The sequence below is a fragment of the Cupressus sempervirens genome, chromosome 9 (assembly GCF_028749045.1).
Source record: "Cupressus sempervirens isolate cs-2001-9-10 chromosome 9, ASM2874904v1, whole genome shotgun sequence".
NCBI lineage: Eukaryota > Viridiplantae > Streptophyta > Pinopsida > Cupressales > Cupressaceae > Cupressus > Cupressus sempervirens.
In genome coordinates, this window is record NC_143126.1 from 286,255,576 (window position 1) to 286,281,631 (window position 26,056).

Sequence of the window (26,056 nt, forward strand, 5' to 3'; positions counted from 1 at the left end):
TCTACTGAGCTAGTGGAGGACAACCTGTCATTTCATCTACCATCGTACCAAAACATTTATGGCTAATTTGTTGTCAAAAGGGGCAAAATTTGATCTCATTTTTCACTACGAACAAAGAGCTAAGTTATCTTCTGTGATTCCAGAGCGAGCTTAAAGCATTTTCGAGTGAATTTTTCAAAAGGGAAAAGAATCTGTTTAGAATTTTTCTACACCTACCAAGTAGCAATGGCATCCGAAAGTGGCAGCTCCAAGACAAAGAAAGGTTCAGAAATGCTGGGTAGAGGAGAGGAATGGAAGACCCCAAACTTCAAATTGGCACCGGCAATTGCAGAATCATTGGACCCTAATGGTGCTTAGTCATAAATCCCTCCAAAGGTACTTCTTATTAATGACATTCGCTCTCATTTCAAGTGTTCCATTCAAGAACTTGGAAACCTAGAAATTGACAATGCCCTAGGTGAAATGAGTGTAGATGGAACCTTGAAACCCAAACATAAACATCTTGAAACAAAAGGGTTAACCCATATTTCACATTTGCCAAGGAAATTTCAAGTAAAATGGGTTAGGTATGTACTCAGTCAGGTTCACAATGGAAAATTGTGGTTAGAGCAACCAGTACCTATCACTAAGAAAATGATTAGCAAAATTACTGGACTCCCCATGTTGAGCAAAGCCAAGACTACCAAAACCCTAGGTCAGGAAGAATTGTAGAGACTAAACCAAGAAGAATGGGATGGAAGAGGACTTAAGCTCTGTATAGTAGCTGACGTTGAATTGAGATTTGGCATTCACATCATTGCTCATAAAATCTACAGTTCAAGCCGTCCAAATAGTGTATCCTGTGAAGCTATGGATTTGGCATATAAAATAGTAAAGAAGAATGTAGATAAAGATTGAGAAACTCCTCAAAGTGATATAGTGATAATTATGGATGACAAAAGATCTGACGGTGAGTAGGGTGCACCAAAGGAATCAACCCACACACCTTGCACATTCATTACCCTATCCAATGAGAAACCAACAAAATGCTGATGTTCTTTGACAATTACTTAGTTGTTCTAACATGAAAGGGGTCCACCAAGGCATTTCTATGTCACATGAAATAAAGGTCATGCAACTCTATATAGTGACAAGGAAAAAACTATAAATCATAAAAGATCTAATGATGGGGAAGTTATGGGGCCACAAAATATTGAAGTACAAAATCACTTAGGAAATAAAGCATAACCTAAAGTTTAACATGAAGCATTTTTGCAACATTTTATTTGAACTTTTTTAAAAATATGCAAACATTACCATGTTTAAATTCAAATATGGAAATTTTGGCAAGAAAGGAAAACATGACCAATAATTATCAATGCACTATAATATCACTACTTTAATTGATCCTTGTATTTCTTTTCCATATCATAACTCAACCTTTCCTCTAGGTGCTATTTTTACCTCATTTGATCAAATCCTCTTCATCAATCAAACAAATGATAGTACTCGAATCATCTAAGAAATTCTCTTATCAACAAGTAGAAGGTTTGACATCAATGACAAAAAAATGATTGAAACACATATTCATACTTGTATCAATCTATTTTAAACAATCTCCCTCTTCCAAACTTAATCAGTACAACCAACAAAAATACCAAAAAGAAAATAATCCATTATATTAAAATATCTCCCTCTATTAGCAACTTTCATCTTCTAAATAGGTTACACAATTTTGTTCTGATCATTAGACAATCAATCAATTAATCCTTATGAATCCCTTTATTTCTTCTTTTCTCCCTCAAGATTTCTCCCTCAGTGGTTAGGATTTATCCCTTTCTCCCTTAGTAGGATTTCTCCGTCTTTGAAAAAAATGCCAAATACTTGTCATCTTAATATGCAGATATGAACTTTTTTAGTTTCTCCCTCTATCACCTACCTTGTGACTTATTTGTAGCTTTAGCTCTTTGATTACTTTAGGCAACTCCTAAATTAAGATCCACTGCATCATCTTGTTTGATGTAGGCACTCCTCATTTTTATTAAATAGCCTTTGATAGGGGTATCACCCCTAGTTTACCTCTTAGATACTCATGGGTATCCTTAGGTAATTCTTTTGTGAAGATATCAACTATTTTCTCTTTTGTGTTAACATATTCCATCTTCACCTCTTTATCTTGAGCAACTCTCTCAAGTAATGATACTTGATTCAATGTGATTAGTCTTTGTATGCATCACATGATTATTTGATATATTTATAACACTTGAATTATCACAATAAAGTATCACAAGTTCAGTGATTTCCTCCTTCATACCTTTGAGTAGCTATTTGATCTGTATAATGTTTATACAATTCACTACAATAGTATCATATTCAGCTTTAATAGTAGATTGAGATATGTAGTTTTGTTTCTTTCTAGTCCATGTAACCAGCCTTTTGCCTAACAAAAATGATCCTCCACTAGTGCTCTTTTTGTCATCAATATTTCCAACTCAATCAGCATTAGTATAGGCTCTCAATTTAAATTTCACATTTTTCTTATTATATAGACCATGGTCTTTTGTTCCTTTTGGATATCTCATTATTCTCTTAATAGCCATCAAATGATTCTCCTTAGGAATAGTAGATAAACTTGCAACTATCCCAATAGATAATGCAATATTAGGTTTGTTGTGTACTACATATTGTAATTTGCCAATCATAGACCTCTACAATCTTTGATTCACTTCAGCTGAATAATCATTCTTTGACAATTTATGGCATGTCACCATAGGTGTGCTTATTGGCTTGGAATCTTCCAATCCAAAAAAAATTAGTATCTCCTTTACATATTTTGACTAAGTGATGTATATACCATATTTCATCTAATGTACTTGCAAGCCCACAAAGAAATTGATCTCTCCAAACATAGACATCTCAAATTCTTTCTTCATTTTATTTGGAAAAGCCTTACATAAAGTATCTTGACCTCTAAATATGATATCATCAACAGATATTTCAAATAGTAAAATACCTTTTCCTTTCTCTGTCTTTAAGTACATATTTTTGTTATCATCAATCCTCTCAAATCCAATCTTCACAAGATAATTATGAAGCTTTTCATATAATGCTCTTAATGTTTGTTTCAAACCATATAAAGCTTTATGTAGTCTACATACCATGTATTTTTTGTTAGAATCAATAAATCATTTTGGATATTCTATATAAACCTCTTCCTCCAATATACCATTTATAAGTACAGACTTAACATCCATTTGATAAACTTTAAAACCTTTGTATGTAGAGTAAGCAAGTAGAGTTCTTACTCCTTCCAATCTTGCAACAGGAGCAAATTTTTCTCCATAGTCTATCCCTTCTTCTTGTGCATATCCTTTAGAAACTAATCTTTCATTATTCCTTATGACTTCACCATTTTCATCTAACTTTTTTCTGTACACCCACTTGGTACCAATCACGTTTTTATCTTTTGGTCTAGGAAATAGAGTCCATGTCATATTTTTCTCAATTTTTTCAATCTCTTCTTTCATGGTTTAACTCTACTCCACATCTCATAAGCCATCTTTCATTGTTTTAGGTTCATGCATGCTAAGAAAATATGTATCATTTCTCAACTTGTTCCTCATCATTGGTCTTGCATCTTTATCTCCAATGATTTGTTCAATAGGGTGATGTCTCTTGACATGCTTTGACAATCTTGGTTCTACTCTATTTTCTTCATTTTGTCTCTCAATTTTTGAATCACTATGTACATATGTATAGGGTAGTTCAATATCTCTTACCTGTACATTAATCTTAGAATCAGAATCTATCTCAACTTCATTCTGTAACTTGGTACCTAAATGTAGCTCAGTTCCTAAATGCAACTTGACATTCAAAGTATGTGACTTGGTACTCAGTAAAACTAATTGTTGATTTGAAACTTGATTTACATCATCTTCATCAACAAACATACCTTCATAAAAGTATATAAATAAATTGTATTCTTCTATTTCCTTCATAGGTTCAGCCTCATGTACTTCTATATGTTCATCAAATTTCACATTTGCACTTTCCACAACTTTGTTAGTGTTAGTATTTAAACACTTATAAGCTTTACTTCTTGTAAAATATCCAAGGTATATACCTTCTTCACTTTTTGCATCTAATTTACATTCTTGAAATACTTGAGAATACAACACTTTCTTCCAAATACCTAAAAATATTTTACATTGGGTGAGTATCCATACCATAGTTCAAAAGGTGTTGAATGAGTACCTTACTTGACTTTTAGACAATTCAAGGTATAGACAATTGTACTTATAGCTTCTCCCCAGTATTTCAAAGCAAAATTTTTCTCCATCATGAGTGTCCTAGCATAGTCCATTATAGACATGTTCCTCCTTTCAGCAATTCCATTTTGTGGAGGGGTCCTAGGGGCAAATGTTTGTCTTTTGATTCCGCTGTCATTACAAAACATCTCAAACTCATTTGATGTAAATTCTCCTCCTTTGTCAGATCTCAAACATTTTAGGCTTTTATCTATTTCCTTCTCGAATCTTGCTAAGTACCACTTAAACATTTGGAAAGCATTAGATTTTTGTTTTAGAAACATAACTATCATCATTCTAGAATAATTATCAACAAATAGTATAATGTACTTATGTCCTTTGTAGCTTTGCACATCAATTGGTCCACACAAGTTAGTATGAACAATCTCTAATATTCCTTTAGAGGTATGAGTCTTACTCTTAAAACTTGAATTTTTTATTTTGCCTAATTGACATTGTTTGCAAATTATATTGTTAGGTTTCTTCAACTTAGGAAAACCACTAATACTTCTCATGTTACTAATACTAACCAAGTTATCACAATTAACATGACATAACCTCTTGTGCCATAACCACACATCATCAATTTCTGCAGTTAAACTAGTAGCATCCTCTATATCAAGATAGAATAAATTACCTCTTGCTTGATCACCTTTTCAAATTAGTTTTCCATCAGTATCATATATCTTAGCAATCTTGTTCTAAAACTTAACCTTTCATCCTAAATTATTTAGTTGTGATACACTCAACAAATTATAGCTAAGTCCTTCAACATAATAAGCATTTTCACATAAAATCTTTTCTATGAGTTTGATAGAACCTTTTCCTTTTATCATATAGGGTGCATCATTACAAAACCTTACACTATTTCCATGATAATAATTCAAGGTAATAAACTTACTTTTATCTCTAGTCATGTGATGTGAACATCCATTATCAATAATCGATCTATCATTCTTGTTCACATAACACACTAGTGCAGTTACCTCATCCTCATTAGATTCATCCTTCATTGCAACATACACCACTTCATCATCATGATTGTTAGATCCATCTTTAGTTTCCTCTTCTAAAATATAGCAAGACTTCTTCCCTTTTTCTTTGTAATCTTTGTTGTTTTCAGCTCTTCAACTTTTGTCCTTGTCTCCACCTTTGTAATTCTTCTTCTCTAGACATCTAGCAACAATATCACTAACCTTATTGCAATTGAAACACATGATGATTAAATTTTCTTTACCTCTATTAAATCTCCTTGCTAGTGGTGCTTTAAGTTTCTCTACATCTTCCTCATCTGCATCACTATCACTGGACACATATTTGTCCTTTTTCTTCTTCTTCTCATTAGGTTCCTTTATAACAATCTAGCTTTGAAAGTAGATTCAACATTGTTAGATTTCAAATTATCGAAATTAGATAGCTCAAGAGTAATGAGCCTACCTACCAAACCTTCAAGAGTCAAATTAGAACCTAGTACACATCTTAGTTCTTGTATTGCATAAACTCTAATAGTATAAATGGGTAGAAGTGTTTTCAAAACTTTACTTAGTACAATCCCATGATCTATCTTACCAATAGATCCTCATATTGCATTAAAACCATCCTTTATCCTAGAGTAGTACTAAGCAACATTCTCACCTTCTTGCCGTCTCATATCATCAAACTTATGTCTAAGACTTTTAGATTTTGCTCTCAAAATATTTGCATCACCTCCATAGATGGGTGTATAGAGAATCCCACATTTTCCTTGCACTATCACAACCCTTGATATTATCAAACTTGGCATAACTCAAGTCAGAGGAAATCTCCAACATTGCCTAGTTGTGTTATTTCTTCTTTTTTAGATCTTAAGTAGTTAAGACTCTAGTAGGATCAACATGCTTAATAGCAATGGTAGATTGTTCATGATCTCCAAGACCTCCTAGGTGTAGCTTTATCAGAATTTTCCATGAAGAAAAGTTATCTCTATTAAGCTTGGGTACCTCTCTTTTTGACATCTTGATCTTTTCTCTTCTAGTACTGTCAAACTAGTCCTCTTAAGCAAATGGCTTTGATTTTAGTTATTGGAATTCTTTAGAATAACTAAGAGGGGGGTGAATCAATTATCCAAGTCTAGATGTAAAAATAAAACTTTTCATAGTTTAGTGAACCCATATCCATAAAATATTTTCATCATGCATGCATCCATTAGATCATACAATCACTAAAACTTGCTGGTTACTACCAAATAAACTTTGCAAAAATGTAAGAATGAAACATAATAGATTCAATAACACATTTTACACAATGATTTAACATGGAAACCCAATTCAAGAAAAACCACCACTAACATGCTACTCATTCTCACTCTACTGAAGTGATACCTTATGAAAGGCCAACCCTATTAAAAGTTACAATGCACACTATTAAATATGACCTAGTTAAAGGATTTCAATCATCCTATTAGGAGTGAGCTTTATTAGAGGACTTTAGATCATTCACTTGGAATGTCACCTAGTTAAAATATTTACAAATGATTGTTAGGTTGACCTTAATCCAAAGGATTTACCATATACTAGTACAATGATTAGAATGTAACAATAAGTCTCGATCTGATAACAGCTTACAACACACTTGTAGATTATAGATCTCTATCTCAGTCCTCCATTCTACTTGGATTTCAAACATTTCAGCTCTAATAGATTGTTCACCCTTCAAGCATCCATACCCTTAAGCCTTCTTACTTTATTTGCCAATGTAGACTCTTCTCTTAGGTCACTAAATGGAGCAATAACCTAGACACCTTGTCTTCCTTAGGTTTTCACACATGACAATATTTTCTTATGAATAGCTATCTCTATAAATAGAGAATTAAGATATTTATTGTCCATCCTCTATTTTCCATTTGAGGGTTAGGTTGGATTAGGTAGGATTCAATGAATTTACCCATCATTTCATTTCATTTTCTTCTAGAAACTTCTCCTTCAATCCTCTTTGAACTCACCTCAAAATGGTTCACCATGAATTTTGTGCCACTAGATCATCAAGCTTATATTCCACATAATTCACACAATTCAAGAAATCAAACTTGTCAACTTATATTCATCAAATTCATGATCTTTCTCATAATGATGACACTCAACATTAACTTGCTTCTGATGTTCAACACATACTGCATTGCTCTTCATCCACTATCAAAATACTCAACATGAACTAAAGTTTACTTGTGCTAAGAATCAACTAACCTTTACTCAGCTTACATTTTATCACTCGGCATAAACTAAAATTTGACTTTGTTTAGCTCTAACTAATTTTCTTCTCGGCTTACACTAACTTTTCTTGGCTCCTACTATGCTGATTATTAAGGTTTACAGACATTCTTTATTTAACTTATTCTTCTAAACTGAATTAGCGTATCCATATCATAACTCAACCTTTCTTTTAGGTTCTATTATTTCCTCATTTGATCAAATCCTCTTCATCAATCAAACAAATGATAGTACTCAAATAATCTAAGCAATTATCTTACTAGCAAGTAGTAGGTTTGACATTAGTGACAAAACAATAGTTGAAATACATATAAATACTTGTACTAATCTATTTTCAACACTTGTGATACCAAAAAACCTAAGTACACTACCTCTTGTTTTAGGAAATCACTATTTTCCAAACTGACGACTAATCTTTTCTCCTACAACTTCATACTAGCTCTAAGTATTTCATGTGTTCTCATTTGGTCTTACTAAAGATGAGGAAGTCATCTAAGTAGACTACTACAAACCTACCTATGTAATCTCTCAACACTTGAATCATTAGCCTCATGAATATATTAGGTTCATTTGTGAGGCCAAATGGCATAACTAACCACTCAAAAGGTCCCTTTGTATTCTTAAAAGATATTTTCCACTCATCCCCGTCTTTCATCCTAATTTGATTGTAACCACCTTAAGGCCAATTTTAATGAAGTATTTAGCACCATCTAAGAAATCCATCAAATCCTCTATCCTAGGTATGGGAAACCTATTGTTGAAAATGTAAGAGGAATAACTAAGAGGGGAGGGGCGAATCATTTATCATAAAAACAAATCCAAGTCTCTTAGATGTCAACACAAAGTTTTACTTAACAAACCAAATTCTTACTATGCTCGATTAGAACTAGATAGTTACTATAACTTAGTTAACAAAATAGTTCTGGTATATTAATGTGTATAAACCTTTAGTAACTTAGTTGTAGAAATATAAACCATAAAGGAAATAACATGAACACATGAGACACCAAGATTTAACATGGAAAACCAGCCATATTAGGAGTCAACCCTGTTAAAGGTTAAAAATACATAGTTAAGTGTGACCTTGTTAGAGGATTTGAATCACCTTGTTAGGAGTGGCCTTGTTAAAGGTCTCTAGAAACTTCAATTTGGAAATTCCACCCTGTTAGAGTATTTACAAAATGACTATTAAGAAAACTTTGTTAAGAGATTTTTTCATTGCTATGATTGTTAGAGAGTAACAATGATTGACCTGATAGTTGAAGCAACTGGCTTTACATATGCAAATCACTATTATGGCTTGACCTCTAGATCCGTAAAGATTAAAATATTCTTTATAGCTCAATCTGCAAACTTGGATGCTCTATCCTTAAACTTGTATCCTTCTCTTTTCTCTTCTCTCATCTTTTCTTATTACCTTTTTTAATTCCACAAATAATTAATAGATATAATATGTTGTAAATCCACTAAAACTAGGTTGAACACTTCATTAATATAGAACATCCTTCAATGATTGACCAAATTGAGTTAATACTATCTTATTTTCCAACTTACCAAGCTTAATTAACACTAACTTCTTTTCTGACCAAGCTAGGTTAACCATGACTTCTACTTAGCTGATATTGGAATCTTCTTTGGTGACTGACTGAGCTCAGCCTACACTATACTTATTTAAATATTGAAATTTTTGTAACATCAATGACAATATAAAATTGAATAATTGTTTTTAATAATCTCCCTCTTTGGCATTGATGGCAACACAACATGTCATTATGCTAAGAAAATTTAGAGCAAAAAAATATTTTATAGGATATTATAATATCCTTAGTCTAATATTGATTCTTCATCCATTGGAGCTCCCTCTAAGATTCTCCCTCTATCATTTATCTTCAAACTTTGTTTATCCATGAGAAATCCCTCTTTCTCTTATACAAATTTCTCTCTCTTATTTTCTTCTTTAAAAATATCTTCAAACTTTGTTCATCCATGAGAACTCCCTCTTGCTCTTATACAAATTTCTCTTTCTTATTTTCTTCTTTGACATGACATCAATATCTCCCTCTTTGACATCAAATTCCAAAGAGTTTATACAATGAAATTGCAATCTACCTATTGTATTGATTTATGTGCAATGTGCTCTGAAAATCTTGCATTAATTTGATAGTTCTTCAATGAAGCTTGACTAATGCATCACTAATGTGCACTGTGGTGAGCATAAGATATGGTAATTACCCCTAGCTTACCTCTAAGATATAGAAATGCATCCTTAGGTAATGGCTTGGTAAATATATCTTCTATTTGTTCCTTGGTGTTCACATACTCTAACATCACCTCTATGTGCTAAACCAATTCCCTTAGAAATGATATTTGATTCCAATGTGTTTTTTCTTTGAGTGCATCACTGGATTTTTTGATATGCTGATTTCACTTTTGTTATCACAATAGATAACCCCTAGTTCATTGATTTATTCCTTCATTCTTAACATCAAATACTTGATATATATTATGTTTTAAAATTAACTGCTGCAACAACATACTCTTCTTTGGTTATGGATTAAGAAATACAACTATTCTTATTGCTTCTCCAAGACACTAGCCTCTTTCTAAGAAAGAATTCTTGTCCACTAGTATTTTTTCTATCGTCAATGCTTGATGCCCAATCTGCATCAGTAAGGCCTTTTAACTCAAATTTTCCTCCTTTCTTTTACCATAGCCCATAGTCTTTGGTTCCTTTTACATATCTCAAAATTATTTTGACTAACATCATGTGATTTTCTTTAGGATTAGCAAAAAAAATTGCAACTATGCATATTTCCAATGTAATATCAAGTCTTGAGTGAACCACATTTTGAAGTTTCCCAATCATTGATCTATAATTAATTTGTTTTACCTCATTTGAATCATCATTCTTTGACAACTTATTGCTAGTAATCATCAATGTCCCAACTGGTTTAGAATCTTCCATTCCAAATACTTTCAATGTTGCCCTGATGTATTTTGATTGAGTAATGAACATACTATCCTTCATCTAATTAACTTGTAGACCACCAAAAAATTGATTTCTCCAAACATAGACATTTTAAATGCTTTCCTCATTTCTTTAGAGAATGATTTACATAAGTTATCATATCATATAAATATGATATCATCTACAAATATTTTTGCAAGCAATATCTTATCTTGTGGTCCTTTCTTGGTATACAAATTGTTATTATCATTTTTCTTTTCAAAATCATTTTTAACTAGATTTCCTTGAAGTCTTTCATACCATGCTCTAGGATCTTCCTTTAATCCATATAAGGCTTAATGAATTTTACATACCATATTTAGTTATCTTGGAACAATGAAACCTTTAGGATATTCAATGTAGACTTCTTCCTCCAAGAATCCATTTCAGAAAGTTGATTTAACATCCATTTGATAAGATTTGAATCCCTTTTGTGTTGCATATGCTAGAAGTGTTCTGACTCCTTCAAGTCTTGCAATAGGGGGAATCTTTTTCCCCATAATCAATACCTTCTTCTTGAGAATAAAATTTTCATACAAGTCTTGCCTTGTTTCTTGCTACTTCTCCTTTCTCATTCATCTTATTTCTGAATATCCATTTTGTATCAATCACTTTTTTGTCCTTGGATCTAGGAACAAGAGAGAAGGTTTTATTTGTATCTATTTGCTCAATTTCTTCATTCATATTTTCTATCTAACTTTCACTTTCTAAAGCATCTTTTACAAATATAGGCTCAACTTCACTAAGTAAACATGTAACTTTTAATTTTTTCCTTGTCAATTTGCTATTTTTTTTTTCCTCCAATTATTTGGTCAAGTGTATAATGCCTTTTGACAAATTTTGTAACCCTTGGAACTTTCTTACTTGATACTGAACTTGGTGTTGGTGTTTTGAAACATCGCGGTTTTAAATTACCCCAATGAGAGAAAAATACATCTAGGGGTAGGTACTTTCCATCTGCAACATATCCTTACAAATACTGGGCTAACTATACGGTTGGACCCTTATTCTACTTCAAGCTCTACAGAACCTAGGTGGGTGGACCTATAGATTCTTCATATGGTACCAGTATTCCAAGCATAGAGTGAATCTAAACAAAGAAGATAAAAAACCTTATATCTTCTATACTTATGCAAAGATCATAAACATGAAATAGCTAATCACATGACCTAAGAAATTGATAAGCCATGTGAGGGAAACACTTTTAGCTCCTTCAACATTAAAGGGAAAAGATATTTGATTAATGACATTGATTTCAACAAAACCAAGACATGGACAACATAACACTTTGATCATGTAGCTAACTAATGCCTTATCCATTAGACAATCCCACAAACCCTTAACACATATCCCATACATTAGTACTTCCTAATCTATCCATTTACCTTGTGAATTAGGCATCTACATCTTTCTAAATCTCATACTTGACCTATCCCTTCATGAGATCTATAATCCTATGATGATAAACCAAGCACTTGCATGACTCCTTGAGTCATAAGAAAAATAAATCAACATATCCAACCTAGAACAGACTACAACTGAGTTTCATACTCTTTGTTTACAAAACACAAAAGATCACAAACAACATGAATGAGAGATAAGACATCATAATGAAGATTAGCTTGTTGTTGCATTTTTATTCATTTATTTGAAAAAAATACAATAAGATGCGTGGAATTGAAACATAGAAAATGTCTAATAGAATAGAACTATATGTATTCTTATTACTTATTGTTCATTAAAAGAGAAATGCTAAAGAGAAATGGTATCACAACCATGATAAACTTTCTCTAAAACTGGAACCCCACAATGAATGAGAAAGAGAAAGATATAGGAGAAGAATAAAATCTTGGATCTAATCTAGAAGTTACATGTCTCCACTTTAATCTTCATTCCCTACTATTGCAATTCATCTCTCATCCTTCTACAACTGAAATTAGATAGGAATCTCACAATTGTTGTGTAACAAACTGAAAATATCTCTTTCTCAATGATGAAAACCCTTATTTTGCCAAAATATCTAAAATGATGATAATCCATCCACTAGAATGACTTGGAGGTGAAAAAATCTACCCCTAATTGCATTCATACTGCCTCTTATTTTCATCTATTTCATCATTCCATCAAAAATCAAATCTGAACTACCTTAACTAAATAAAATTAAAAAATGGGTACATCTGAGACAAAACCTTGCATAAATTGAACTAGTGGCTACTTGTGTAGAAATAAACATGAAAAATTAAATGTTTTTTTGTTCCCTATTCCAATGATATATAATAGTCATATATTTTCATATTGGAGGTGCCCAGAATCTTAGTTTGAAAATCAAGCTCCTGGACTAGTTCATAGGTCTACATCTCATTTTTAAATTTATCTTGTTTCTAAAGTTAAAAGTATCCTTGTACTTAAAATGCATGTGTAATTTCCTTTTGTGAAGAAAATAATAAAAATTTTGATTTTCTAAATTTTTTTTTCCCTTCATTTTCTATCTAGGTCAAACTAGGTTTGACCAACTGGACATATGCCACCACTGGATTGGTTTATCTCTTGCTCAGTCATATGATTTGCTAGTACCTCTACCACCTAGATACCACATGACACCACCAAATTGATCCTCATTCTACCACTTATGACTTTGCCCTTTACAATGTGGTGGTCTTTGATTAGGTCACTATTTCGCTATCCCTACAAGCATGGTTGCCACTTCATCACGTTGTAGCAATGTCATGACATGTGGTACCTCCATCCATGTCACCACCTTGGGAAGCATGCCATATTATCCTATCCACCTCATCAGCCCAACCATGTGGTGTCTTGTCACTATGTCGCTATCTACATTAATAACTGTGATGTCACTAGCAACATAGTGACCTTACGCCACATGTCATTGTTCACCATGCCACCACAACAAAAATATGTCAGGTCTAGGTTGTCCTGCTATGTGTCACTATCAAGTTCATCCATCTGGTGCCACTTGTCATCATCTCATTTGTTAAAGTAGGTTTGACTGACTAGACATGTGTCACCACTGGATTGGTTTGTCTCTAGTTTAGTCATTTGATCTTCCAATACCTCTGCCACATGGCACTACCATATTTGTGCTCATTCTTCCATGTGTGACTGGGTGCTCTACCATGTAATGGTCTCTGATTAGATTACCATGTCACTATCCCTGTCTACATGGTCACCATGTCATTGGGACATAGTGACATCGTAACACATGGCACCTTTGTCATTGTCATTGCCTTGGGAATTATGCCACATCATCCTATCTACCTCATCAACCCTACCACATGGTGGCTTGCCACTATGTCACTATCCTCATCAATGACTGCCATGTCACTAGTGATATAGTGACCTTGTGCCACGTGTCATTGTTCACCACATCACCACCTTGTGTACTATGCTAGGTATGGGTCATCCTGCCATGTGTCACTATCAAATTTGTCCATCTAGCACCACTTGTGATCATCTCATTTGTTTGGAAGGTCCACATCATATTGATATGCATGTATATACAAAATTTCCTCATGTTTCATTCTTATGGATGACCCTAGGCCCTACGCAAGTTGCTCTTGCCTCAAAAGGTGTTGTCTTTAAGACAACTAGATAAGTTAGAGTTGGTGTATTTAAACAACTTTGAAGCCCTATGTGTGGTGAGTTTGGGATTAAAAGTACACTCTTTGCAAAGAAAACACATGCCAATTCTATAAGAAGGCAATGCCTCCTAAATTTTGTCAATGCAGACTCAAATGATAATTCCTCTCGAGTGTATTCACCCTTCAATATTGCTTCCTTGAACTTCTCTTCACTAGCCATGGTAAAAAACATTAAGAACATACACTCATTTATCAAAACAATAAAAAATATTGTGAAACCTTGCAAGAACCTCAAACATCAATGAAATAGATTCCATTTCATTCATCATTCATACTTGATTACTTCTTATGACTAGTCTCTCTATTTGCATGGAATCTTAGCTAATGGTGCTTCCATTTTTCCATTTTATGTGGAAGCTTTACATCTGGGTCATCTCTCCTCACGTCTTTATTGGCATTGACTAATTAGTCATAATTTCTTTTCCTCTATCTTCAGAGATGCCTCAACCATGAATGTGGAATGGCATCTTCTTTCCTTCATCGTGGATGGGTTTAGCATTAGGAATTTACTTATTACCATCTCCTATGTAGGTATCTACTCAACATGGAGAATAATCTTGAATCTTTGTAGACTTTCCCTCTACTGAATCAGTTTTCTCAAAGAAACCACCCTTCTTTTGGAATCCATGGGTATAGACCTGCACCCATCTTCTCAAGTAACACCCTAAGCTTGTTACAAAATAAAGTATTCACCTTTGCAAGTGAAGTCAGTGACTCCTCTATGCCTTTGACCTCACTTTTCCATCTTTATTGTGGAGCTCCTATTTTGATGGTTCCTCCCAACATGGACTGCTTCGTTGTTGTGTGAAACCCTACCTTTGCCAATTTTAAAACTCACATTACCTTAAACAATGTGTCACAAATCAGAAATGATCTTCCCCTGTTATTGACTAGGTATCTTGTAAATAGATGCCTCATCAAAATATGAAAATACCACTTCAATTTGAGACTCAAGAAATCATATTGGGTTCTTTATACTTAGGTAGAAATTTTATGTGGCTTGGTGACACTAAAAAAAATTGCTTATTCTAAAACTTATCTTTAGATTTTGCCTTGATGGGAATTTTATGCTGACATTGTCACCCAAACGGAGTGCTTGAAGAATTTACTTAGACCTTTTTCATTATTGTACTCAGACTCAAAGATTTTGCATTGGGATGAAATTTGGGATTCTTTCCATATAATATATACATGATAGACACTTGAGTGACATTTCTCATTGGGGACCCATAGTAAGATTTAATCCTCACAGCTGTGGATTTCAAAATCTCACTAAAATGTTCAATTATGTCCTTTATTATTATTTACTTTCTATCTCTTAGATTTTAAAGGTGTGCGACCACATTAAAGAAATAATTATTATAACCAATGCAAAGTCCTTTAAAACCCTCATATCCCACCTTATCAATCTAACGAGATTAGTCGGGCCCCAAATTGGATTTGGCTAAAAAAAATTATTTTCAAATAACTAAACCCTCAAAATGATTCAATGAGCACCCAACATTATTATAATTAAATTTAACCCTTACTACATCACTAAAATATCAATTAAACTCATTTTACCATTTATCTACAAAGTGCCAATTTCGTGCCAAGGGGTCCTCTGACTGGCTTTAAAAGTTGACTAAAACACCTTACAGAGATCTAAAATCAAACCTATTGATTCTTTGTTCTACATACTCTTACCCTATTATATCTCATGTCATGATGACAACTGGGTCAAAAGATATTAACCGTCAAATTTACCTTCCTAAAACTGCCTGCAAGCAAACATGTCAGAAAATAATAAAATGCGTTCGGTGTTGGCTTTGAAACTAGGTCAAACAGATATTTGAGGGCATGAAAAATAGGGCATTAGTTCACTGTCATGAGGAGAATATAAATTTTTGATTTGGGCTCATGACGAATAACTAGGAAAATTTGGCAAGCGGTCAAATTGGGCTACTTGGATTTGCAAAACTAGGAACACTAATAGAAAAGTGATTTTTACAAATGGAATGGCCCTAGGAAAGTGTGTAGATTAGCTTGTCAAGACTTGTAAATTGACACTCTTAAAGAATTTTCAGAGTAGAACATGATGAGACAATCCATTTAATCTCACATATCATAGATTCAGAATTATCACATCTCGAACAAGGGTACCAATCAATCTGCATTTCTTGACACCAGTAAAACTTTATAAATTACATATGGAATCATGTTCAAAAAATGATCAAAGAATTTTTTCATAAGCTCAAATCAGAAATATAGCAAGTCTCTAACCTCTAGATTGCAATTCAAAAGGAATTCTATCATTTTGATCAACTGGGTCAAAGTTATAACTAGTCAAATAGGGCCTCCTAGAATTTTGAACAATTTACATCAGCATGATAATAGTAAATGAACAACTTTGATTTATTGAAAACCTAGTCAAAACATGTTGAAATGACTTGAAATGTGAAACATAGGTTCTCTGATAGGCATAATAAACACTCCCAAATCGGTGATTCATAAAATATTACTAGGTGCAAGATATTCAAATGCAAACTAGGCCTCTTGTTGTTATTTGACATAGGAAAAAGTATAGATTTGGACATTGCTCAAAACGAGATTTCATAGAATGATTTGCAATAGCAATATATCTTCAAAAGACACATAAATATACTAAATGAAAGGTGTTAGAAACATTAAACACCTCTTAGGCCTCAAAAGGATAGCTGGATACACATGCATTAAATGCACTTATAAGGCTTAAAAGCTTGGAATGGTACTCAAATCAGGAAGGCAATTTTGAATCCTAACACTTGGTTCACTTGGTTCACTTGGTTCTCCAAAATCTTCATCCTCTTGATTGGGTTCCTCTAGCTAATCTAGCTATAACTCAGGTTGTACTTCCTATGACTCAGGTTGCACTATCTAGGACTACAACTCAAGTTGACCCAATTAAGACTTGAGTGCCTTTGTTTGTGACTCGGTTTGAACTATCAATTAATTTCTAGGTGCACTTGGTTTCTAATTAACTTAAACCTTCTGAGGTAAGGTTTCAAGTTCTTCTTCATAATAGAAAAATCTTTTGTAATATTCAGGGTCTTTGCTACTTTGTTCTTCACTTCTTTCTACAAACTCATCAATTTTCACATATGCACTTTCTATGAATTTTTTAGTAGAAAGATTTAGATATTTGTATGTCTTACCCTAGAAACATTACTTCATCACTTTTTTCATCAAGTTTTCCTTTCCTTACATCTTTCAAGATATAATACTTTCTTCCAAATAATATGAGATAACAAACATTGGGATTATACCCATACCACAATTCATAAGGTATTTTGTTTGTACCTTTCTTCAATTGAAATTGATTCAATGTATGAACTATTGTGTTGATTGATTCTCTTCAGTATTTTGGTGCAATATTCTTCTCTGACAATAATGTTGTTTTACATTCCATGATGGATCTGTTCCTTCTTTCTACTATTTCGTTCTTCCCTAGAGTCCTAGTTGTTGATACCTATTTTTTGATTCCTCTTTTATTGAAAAACTCATTGAATTCATTTGAGATGAATTCTCCTCCTCTATCTGATCTTAGGTATTTCAGATTCTTACCTATTTCTTTCTGAAATCTAGCCAAATACCATTTGAACTTTTGAAAGGCATCAAACTTGTCCCTTAAAAATATTACAGTAATCATTCTAGAATAGTCATCAACAAATAAAATAAAATATACATCTCCACAAAATATTTCCACACCAATTTTGCCCACAAAGATTAGTGTGAACTAGTTCCAAGACCTCTTCATAATTGTAAGACTTACTCTTGAAACTTATTTTACTCATTTTACCAATTTGAATTGTTTGCACATGCCCACCTCAGGTTTCCTTAGATAATTTATGTCTCTTACTCTATTAGTCTTGCTTATGAAAATTAGGTTATCAAAGTTAACATGACACATTCTTTTATGGCATAGCAAAATTTCTTTAACTTGAGATAACAAACAACAACTTTCATTTAGATCTAGGTAGAACAAATTTCTTTTTTCTTGATTGCTTGTTCCAACTAGTTCTCCTTTTCCATCCACTAGTTTAGCTTTGTCATTCATTAATTTAAACCTATATCCTATATTTTTCAACTATGCTACACAAAGGAGATTATTTCTTAACCCTTAAACCCAATAGACATTCTCAAATTTAATTTCATTAGTTTATTCTATTATTCTTTTTCCTTTAACATAACATGGTTCATTGTTTCCAAATTTAACAGCTCCACCATCATAGTGTTCCAAGTGTTAAAATTTAGTTTTATCACTAGTCATGTGATGAGAGAAACCATTATCTATAATCCATGAATAATTTTTTTCTATTATGAGAGATAAGTTCCATCTTTTCATTTTCCTCATCATCAGATTCATCTTTAACAACAATATAAACTACTTCATCTTCATCATCATCATCATCACTACTAGAATCGTTTGTAATGTAACATGAATTCTTACCTCTGCATTTTAAGATGTTGTAGCTTTTGAAGTCTTTCTTTCCTTTAAAATTTTTGGAATTATTTTTTCTTTATCTCCCTTGTTTGGACACCTTGTTGCAATGTGACCAACTTCCTCACATGAGAAACAAATCAATGGAATATTGCCTCTAAATTTTCCTTTTCCTCTTGCTCCCCTTTTAGCTAGGAGAGAATCAATAACCTCAATATCTTCATATGAATCATCTTCATCTTCACTATCAACTTGTTTAAATTTTGAGTTTCCTCCTTTTCTACCAAGGTTTGGTTTGTGTTTGAATGTAAATTCAAGATTGTTAGAGGAAGGAGCAAAATTATCAAAGTTATCAAACTCAAAAGCAGTCAATCTTCCCACAAGAGTCTCCAAGGTTAAATCATGTGTTGGATTACATCTCATCTCTTGAATAGATGAAACACTAATTACATAGATAGTAAGAAGATCTCTTAGTACCTTGCTAATTACTAGTAACTTTGATTGCACTTACACTTTCTTTGATCCTTTCATTGTATTGGATGATGTTCTCACCTTCTTTCATTTTTAATCTATCAAAATTTCCTCTCAAACTGAATGACTTATCTCCCTACACATTTTTGTCACCTCTAAAGACTTTCTTTAGCTTTTCCCACATGTCAAATGCAATAGGACAATCCTTGACTTCATCAAATTAAGAATAGTTAAAAGCAAATGCAATATCAATTATCTTGATATTGTGATCCTTTTTTTCTTTTACTTTCTTTATTGTCATAGGATTGGGTGATGGCACATATTTTTTCTCCAAGTAGAATACACCAACATCAATGATGCTTGATATGTGAATCTTCATCAACTCCTACCACACTAAAAAGTTTTCTTTGCTAAGTTTAGGAATCTCCCTTTTGTAAGACATCTCGATCTTTGGCTTGGGTCCTTAAAACCTTTTCCTACAAGCACAAATGCTCTAATACCAATTTTTGTAAATGTAAGATGAATAACTGAGAGGGGAGGGATGAATTAGTTACCACAAGAAAAAATCCAAGTCTCTTAAATGTCAACACAAACTTTTACTTAACAAACCAAATTCTTACTTGACTCGGTTAGAACTAGATATTTACTATAACTCAATTAACAAAGAGACTCTAATATATTAATGTGTATAAATGTCTAGTAATCTACTTGTAGAAAAATAAACCATAAATAAAATAACATGAACATATGAGACACCAAGATTTAATGCGGAAACCCAATTTGGGAAAACCACCAACGCAACTAGTTACAATTTTTCACTCTTCAAAAGTGAGATTTGTTAGGAGCCAACCTTTTTTAAGGATACAAAACACATAGTTAAGTGTGAACCTGTTAGAGGATTTTTCTCACTGTGTTAGGATTGGAGTTGATAGAGATATTTAGACACTTCAATCTAGAAATGTCACCTCGTTAGAGAATTTACAAAATGACTATTGAGTCAACTCTATTAAGGGATTTCTTCACTACTATAATTATTAGAAAGTAACATTGATTTACCTAATAGTTGAAGAAACTAATTTTGCAGATTGAGGTCACTATTATGGCTTGACCTCTAGATCCTTCCTAATCAAAATATTCTTTACAGATCAATCTTCAAACTTGGATGCTCTATCCATAATCAGATATCCTTCTCATTTCACTTCTCTCATATTTTATTATTATGTTTTTTCAATCCACAACTTGACCTTGCATATATTAGATATTCAATGTCAAGTCAACTTGAATACCCTTCCATATAAACATTTAACATCTATTTATCCTGCTTGTATCACCTAAATAATTAACAAAAGTAATATGTTGTTAGTTGACTAACACTGGCCTAAACACTCGATTAATAGAGAACTTCCTTCGATAATCGACCAAGCTTAGTTAATACTATCTTCTTTGATGACCAACCAAGATTAGTTAACATTAAATTCTTTACTAACTAACTAAGTTAAGTTAACCCTGACTTCTGCTTGGTTGATATTGTAATCTCCTTTGGTTCACGACTAGGCCTTGCTTACACTATGCTCAATTAAAGCTTGACATTTATGTAGCACCAATTATAATATACAATTGAATAATTTTTTTCAACACCTATATCTAATTATAAATCTATTTATTGCCATAGAATTTGTACACATTCTCCACTTACCTCTTTTCTTGGGTGCTAGCACAACTAGAACTGCACATGGGCTTATGCTCTTCCTAATCAAGCCTTGATTAGTATCTCTTGAAATTGCCTTGTAATATCCTTGTGTTGGTCAAGTGTCATATTGTATGCATCCTTTTTAGGAAATGATGCCTCTCATATGAAGTCTATCTGAAGACTCACAACTCTTTGAGGTAGTAATGTAGCCGGTGTTCCATCACAGAGAATTTCCTTGAACTCCTCCAACAATTTCTTCACTTCTATAGGCACAAGTATTTCTTAGATTTATCTTCTTCTTTATGCTTCACTATGATAGAAAAAAAAACATATTTCTTATGCATGATTTCATTTAGGAATTCTTTACCAATCATCAATAGTACACTGGAATCTACTATCTTATTTGACTCCTCTTCAACTAGTTATTGGATTTTATAGGAGACACCACTCTTCCTGAAAGTATAAATATTCTTCTTGTTACGGAGGACTCCTTCCATGTCATACCACCATGGTCTACCTAGTAATAAGTGACAAGCATCCATAGGCACCACATCACAAATTATCTTGTCTTGATACTCACCTATAGAGAAATTAACCCATGTCTATTCATTTACAAGCACATTCTGATCTTTGTTGAACCAAGTGACTCTATAAGGATGATTATGAAGTATCTTGACAAGTCAAATTCTCGACTACATCCTTTGAGATGATGTTAAATGTAGACCCCAAGTCTAACCTTGTAAATAATATAGAAGAAGTTTTCAAGCATATTCATTCTTCTTACAAAACATTGTGTGATGTTAAAATATTTACTAAGGAGAATCAAGGGCTCATAGATAAAACAACAAATAGATTTAAAGTTCACGGGACATTTATTGAGCAGGGACACAAGTTCAAGCTCATTTCATTTTAATAGATTGACACTTCCCCATTTAAGGATTGTTGAGTTGATAGCTAATGATGAAAGAATAATGGCTAATCTTATCTCTTTTAAAATAATTTTGATACCTCACTTGGAGGTTATGTATAGAGAGATTCAATCACCAAAGGAGGCAGTAAATGTTAGGATTAACCACAGACAAAAATAACAATTACATGAAAATATAACTAATATCATAAACTAATAAAGTGCAAAAAAGAGAACACAAGACACAAAGATTTAACATGGTTTACCCAATCCTTGGGATATGTCCACCAACAACAAATTTAATATTATTATTAACCATTAATTACAATCTATAATCACTTATAGCTCAATACCATGCAAGAAGATAAAATCTCATCATACATTATGAAATCCCTAATGCTAAGCCATTTTATACAAGCATTTTTTTCTTCCAAAATTAAGGCTAGAATAAGTCATCCAATAGAAAAATAGTAGCCAACACCTTTTACAATAATAAGGTAATTTTTTGGCTTTAGGAGCCCTACCCCTAGATACCCTCATGAGGGTGTTTCTCCTTGACCCCATCTTGTACTACAACAAGGAGTGCATCTGGCATGCTACCTTAGGACCCCGTCTTGGGGGTGTTGCCCCCAAAACCCTATTATAATAATCTAGGGTGAAACTAAGCCAAGTAAAGGGGGAACATTAACCTCAAAGTCTGATAAGGTTCTACAACACAACATTGTCCCACTTGGAGGATGATTAGACTCCATACCAATAATACAAAGAGATCCAAATCTCTCTACTACTGATAATTGGGTAGAATTAGTTGCTAGGCTAGAAATAAATATTCAAATTTTTGAGTTTGTAAGGACAAGGTGGGATTTTTCTCTAGCCATGATAGTACATATTCACAAATTTGTTTTAGAAAAGTATGGCATTACCATTACTCCACCCCGGTAACCATGAGTGATAGAAACAAGGGAGATAATAGTGGATATGATCAGATGACATGATTAGATGAATTAGATGACTTAGATGAATAAAGGGATTAGATGAATAAAGTAAGTTTTTGTAGAAAAATAGAACACATTTTTGAATTTTTTTAAGATTTGCATGTGTATACTGAGCAAAAAAGTCAATCCATGTATAGTGCATATATTGAGTAAGGTATGTATTGTTGACAAAAGATTGTTTTAAAGTGAAGAACTTGTAATGGAGCAATCATTATTTTGTTAATGATGTCAAACCTACTATCTTCTAGTGAGATAATTACTTTTTGGTTTGAAGGCTATCATTTAGTTGATTGATGAAGAGGATTTGAAAAGAGGAGATAACACTAGCAGCTAGAGAAAGGTTGAGTTGTTTGGTATTTAAAAGAAGCACTAAGACCAAGTAAGAAATTGATATTCTAGTATATTGTTTATCTACTTAAATTCTGGAATGAAAGATTATTTGGGTTAAGACCGAAAGAAGATCAAGTAAGAAAAGTGTTTGCCAAGCCTTGTTGAGTAGTCAATGCAAACCGAGAAAATTTTAGCAAAATCCAAGTGAAAATCAAGAGGTGTTGAGAAATCATGAAAAATAGTGCAAGTTGAGTGATTATTAGCATATGTCAAGTAAAGTTTAGTGTTTTTCGAGTGAACTAGTGTTGGCTGAGTGATAGCAAACAATGTTAAATCAAAGATTTGACAAATTTAAGCTGACTATTTTGTTTTTTTGAATTATGTAAAGCATGTGGAAGATAGATATGATGATCTAGTGACATAGAATTCAAGGTAAACTATTTTATGGAAAATACAAGGAAGAATGTAGAAGAAGTTTCTAGAGGAACCAAATGGAAAAGTGTGTAGATTCATTAAATCCTACCTAATCCTAAACTGGATGATAATGGTTAAGCAAAAAAAGATATGAGATATCTATTTATAGAGATAGCTTATCAGACATAAGGGTTTTCATGTGCAAGAACCTAAGGGAGACAAGGAGTCTAGGGTATTGCTTCATTTTGTGGCCAAACAAAGGTGAATGTAGTTGCAATACAAAGAAAGAAGGCTAGAGAGTATGAATGCTTGAAAGGTGGACAAGCTATCAAAGTTGAAGAGTGTGAATGCCAAGTAGAATGGAGCAAGTGAGTTGTGATTTGTTATCAGATCTTACTATTACTTTCTAATTAGTGTATCAATTTAGGGTGAATCATTTGGATTAAGGCTAACCTAACAGTCATTTGTAAATCTTTTAATTAGGTGACATTCTAATGGAATGGTCTAAAGTTCTCTAGCAAAGCTCACTCCTAACTGGGTAGTTGAAATCCTTTAACCAGGTCACATTTTATAGTGTGTATTGTAACCTTCAACATTGTTGGCCCTTCATAGGGTATCACTTCAGAAGTGTGAAAATTGGTAGCATGTTACTGGTAGTTTTTCCAAATTGGGTTTCCACATAAAATCCTTGTGTAAAATTGTGTAAAAGTTCTTATGTTGTTTGATGTTTACATTTCTAGAAAGTTGTTTTGACCTAGGACAATAGCCTACAAAGTTTAAGTATTTTGTGATCTAATGGATGCATGCATATTGAAGTTTTATAGATAAGGGTCTACTAAGCATTGAAAAGTTGTATTTTTATAGATCTAAGATGTCTAAAAGAGAGGTACCCAAGCTCAATAAGGAAAACTTTCCTACATGGAAAAGCCTAATGAAGCTACACCTAGGAGGTCTTGGAGACCATGCATAATCTACCATCACCACTGAGCATGTTGACCCTGCTAGAACCCTAACTACTGATGATCTAAAAAAGAAGAAAGAACATAATTAGTCAATGCTAGATATTACCTCTACCCTAAGTTACTCTGAATTCAATGACATCAAGGATTGTGATAGTGCAAAGAATATTTGGGATGCTTTAGACATAATTTATGGAGATAAAAAAATTTTGAGAGCCAAATCTAAAAGTCTAAGAGGTAAGTTTGTTGACATGAGAATGGAAGAAGGTGAGAACATTGTTCAATATTGCTCTAGAATAAAAGATGTTGTCAATTCTATTAGAGGGGTTAATGGTATCATTGATGATGATATTGTATTGAGAACACTTTTTCCCATCTATGCTATTAGAGTTTCTACCATGCAAGAACTAAGATGTATACCTAGTACTAATCTATCTCTTGAAGGTTTGATAAGTATGCTCACTGAGTTACTCTCTAATTTTGATAATATCAAATTTGAGAATGTTGAACCTAATTTCAAAGCTAAACTGTCATGAAAGGAACCTAAAGAGAAAAAGAAAAAGGTAAAATTTATTTCTAGTGACAATGATATAGGTGAGGAAGATGTAGAATAGCTTGAAGCATTGATGGCAAGGAGATTTTATAGAAGCAAAGGGAAATTCAAAGGTAAGCTACCTATCATGTCCTTTAATTGCAATAAGGTTGGTCAAATTGTTGCTAGATGTCCAAAGAAGAAGAACAATAGAAGTGGAGAAAAATACAAGAGAAAAAGAGATAAGGATAGAAAATATTACAAAGATAAAGGAAAGAAATCTTGCTATAATTATTATTATGTAGAAAGGCTTAACTATAACTTGTTGAGTGTGTCACAACTAAATAGTTCATGTTGCAAAGTTGAGTTTGAGAACAAGATAGAAAAGATCTATGACACTGATGGAGAACTAATTGGAAAAGATGATCAAACTACAGGTAATCTATTTTATCTTGAATGAATTATGCTACTTGTCTTGTTCTAGAATTTGATGATGTGTGGCAATGATCCAGTTGTAGAATAAAAATGGATTTCTCTTAGGTGGTCATACCCATAGGAAGCAAGAAAGTAAAGTTACAACCTAAGGAGAAAGCCAAGTTTAGAGTTTTGAAGTCAGATGACCCCAAAGCTCAAATTCTTTACCAAGAATTAGAATTTGGTAACTATATGTTGTTCATTTAAATTGTCCCAAGTGACCAAAAATTCAAAGAGCAAGAAGATCAAGTTCTTATTGAAGAAGAAGAAGAAGCGTCATCATTATGGATATTAGAATTTGATGGAAGTTTTTCCTTATCTAGTTTTGGTGTAGGGGTGGTGTTGATATTGACCAAAGGAGAACCTGAAACCATGGCATTCAAGTTAGAATTTGGAAACATGGTAGAATATGAGGCCCTATTACTTTGGATAATAGTTGCAAAAGAAAAGTGATAAAGATTCTGAAAGCTTCAAGAGATGCAAAGCTTGTTGTTTGACAAATCAAGGGGCAATTCTCTGTAAAGAATCTTAAATTGAAAAATTATAGAAATAGGTTCTAGAGTGAGATCAAAGGGTTAGACATGTTCTCAATTGAATCAGTGCTGAGGGAAATGAACTCTAAAGTGGA